General features: G+C 81.3%; 2 non-coding genes across 2 annotated transcripts in view; both read left to right on the plus strand.

Annotated features, from left to right (window-relative positions):
- The first annotated feature begins 1,182 nt into the window (after positions 1-1,182).
- On the plus strand, positions 1,183-1,335 carry LOC138922586 (5.8S ribosomal RNA). Its single transcript, XR_011435709.1, has one exon. It is a non-coding gene; the product is annotated as a 5.8S ribosomal RNA (ribosomal RNA).
- Positions 1,336-2,484: 1,149 nt separating this feature from the next.
- The window catches only part of LOC138922588 (28S ribosomal RNA), a 4,892-nt gene continuing 4,876 nt past the window's right edge, over positions 2,485-2,500 (plus strand). The window contains exon 1 of the ribosomal RNA XR_011435711.1: positions 2,485-2,500. This exon is cut by the window's right edge and continues 4,876 nt beyond it. This is a non-coding gene — a ribosomal RNA (28S ribosomal RNA).

Raw genomic sequence — 2,500 nt, forward strand, 5'->3', positions numbered from 1 at the left:
GCCCGGCGTTCCGAGGCCGCCGCGTCCTCCGCGCCGCCGCCCCCGGCGCGTCCCGTCCCCGCGCCCTCCGGTCTCCCGGGAGGCGGGCCGGAGTTTGTCGCGCCGCGCCTCCGTCTCCGGCGCCGTCCGTCCCCCGCTCTCGCGGGCGGCGGCGCCCTCGGCGCGTCTCGGGAAGGGCGGCGTGGTGGCGCGAGCCCCCGCGGAGTCCCCGGGGTCAGGTCCCCGGGGGCCTCGGAGCCTCGGCTCAGCGGGGTGCCCGCCGCCCGCCGCCTCCCGTCGCCCGCCCTGGGCCGTTCCCCGGCCGTCGGCGTCGTCGTCCGTCCGATGGTGCCTCCGCGTCTCTGCCCGCCCTCGGCGCCCGGGCGCCCGCGTCCGGCCGGCCACGTCCGCCCACCCCCCTCGCCCTGCCCGCTCGCTCCCCGCTTCCCGCCGCAGCCCCTCGCCTCCGTGGCGAGAGGGGCCTGGGACGCGGGTGCGGGGAGGGTCCCCGGGGGGGGAAAGTCGGGTCGGGTCTGGTGGCGTGCGTCGGACGCGAGGGGGCCCGCCCGGCGTCGAGGGGGCCGTGGGCGCAGTGGGGTCGTCGGTCGGCGGCGCCCGGCGGCGGGGTTCGGTCACGGGCGGGCAGCGCCGAGGCCTGCGTCCGTCCCCGGTGGCCGCGGGCGGCGCGGGCGGCGTCGAGGCGGTGCCGCGCGGCACTACCCCGCTCCGCCTCGTCCGTTTCTTTGGCTTCCCCCCCATCCAGGTACCTAGCGCGTCCCGGCGCGGAGGTTTAAAGACCCCTGGGGGGCCTCGCCCGTCCGCCTTGGGTCGGGCGGTCGGGCCCGCGGGGAGTCGGGAGGCCTGGCCCTTCTCCCCCAGACTCCGCCTCGCCGGGCCGGGGGGCGCCGCGCCGCCGTCGCGGCGGCCGTCGGGAGGGGGCGTCCCCGGCGGCCGTCGTGTCGTCGCGTGCGCGTGCGCGCCCCGCGTCCTCGGGCGAGGCGGGAGCCCCCGGGCGCCTGTGGGGTGTCCGAGCACGGCCCCGCGGGGCCCGTGCCGGACGCCCCGTCGTCCAACCTTCCGACCTCACGGAGTCTGGTCTCGTTGTGTCTTCCTGGCCGCCGGAGGCACCCTCCGGGGATGTGCCGTGCCAGGGGCGGGCTCTCCCCCCGCCCTGCGGGGGGACCCCGCCGTTCAAACTCGTACGACTCTTAGCGGTGGATCACTCGGCTCGTGCGTCGATGAAGAACGCAGCTAGCTGCGAGAATTAATGTGAATTGCAGGACACATTGATCATCGACACTTCGAACGCACTTGCGGCCCCGGGTTCCTCCCGGGGCTACGCCTGTCTGAGCGTCGCTTGACGATCAATCGCCCCCGGGTGGGTGTCGCCTGCCCCGGGTGCGCGGCTGGGGGTCTCTCGCAGGGCCCGCCCCGGGCCCTCCGTCCCCCTAAGTGCAGACGCGGTGCCCCTCCTCCGCCCCGCGCGGCCGCCCCTCCTCCCACGCGCCCCGGCGCCCGGTCGTCGGAGGCGCGTGGGGGTCGGTGGCGGCGGCGCCGCGGGGTCCCGGGGTGGGGGCCGCCGCCCGCGAGTCGAGGGAGAGGCAGACGCGAGAGCTCGCGCCGAGGTGCCCGTGGCCGCCACGGTGCCTTCGGGGGCTCCCTCGCGCCGCACGCGGCTCGGGGTGGCCGGGGCGGGGACGAGACGGGTCCCGCGGCGCGCGGTCGGGGCCGCCGTGTTCGGGGGGCCCGCGTCCGGCCGCCTGTCCGGTCGCCGCTCGCCCCCGTCGGCGGTCTGTCCGGTGCGTCCGGCCGGCCCCTCGCCGGTCCCCGGCGCGCCCGGGTCCCGGACCGTGACCCCTCCCCGGCCTCGCCCCGTCGGGGTGGCTCGCGCCGAGGCCGAGTCGCGTGCGCGGGGGCCCCGCGCCCCGGGGACGCGTGCCCCGGCGGTGACCCGCGGGACGCCGCGGCGTCGTCCCCGCCGCGCGCCCTCCCCCGGGTCCGCGGCCCGCGCCGCGCTGCGTGCCCCGAGCCCCGGGCGGGCGGGCGGGCGCCGCGTCCGCCGCCCGACGGGCCGTGGCGGCTCGCGGCGGAGGGGCGGGTGTCGGGAGGCGGTGGGACCGCGCGCGGGAGGTCGGCGGTCGGGGGCGACCGCCGGCCCCGCCGCGCCCGCCGCCGCCCCTCCGCGCTCTCCTCCCCCGCGTCGCCGCGACGCGTCCGCCGTGCGCGTGGCGGCGTCCCGCTCCGCCCCCCTCCTCCCCGGCGGGGCCCCTCGCCCGTGCCGCCGGCTCGTGCCCCCGTCCGCCCGCCCGCGTCCCTCCGCCCGCCCGCCCGCCCGCCCTCCTTCGGGGGTCGGTCGTGGCGGGGGGCGGGGCGGAAGGCCGGGCGGACGTCGGCCGTGGCCTCGCGCGCCCGGGGTCCTCCTCCGCGGCGTTCGTCTCTCCGTCGCTCCCCCGCCTCGCTCGCGGGCTTCCGCGCGCGGCGGCCGCCGCCGCGCCCTCCGAGACGCGACCTCAGATCAGAC

This window comes from Equus caballus, unplaced genomic scaffold (genome assembly GCF_041296265.1).
Source record: "Equus caballus isolate H_3958 breed thoroughbred unplaced genomic scaffold, TB-T2T unassigned-0001487, whole genome shotgun sequence".
Taxonomy (NCBI): domain Eukaryota; kingdom Metazoa; phylum Chordata; class Mammalia; order Perissodactyla; family Equidae; genus Equus; species Equus caballus.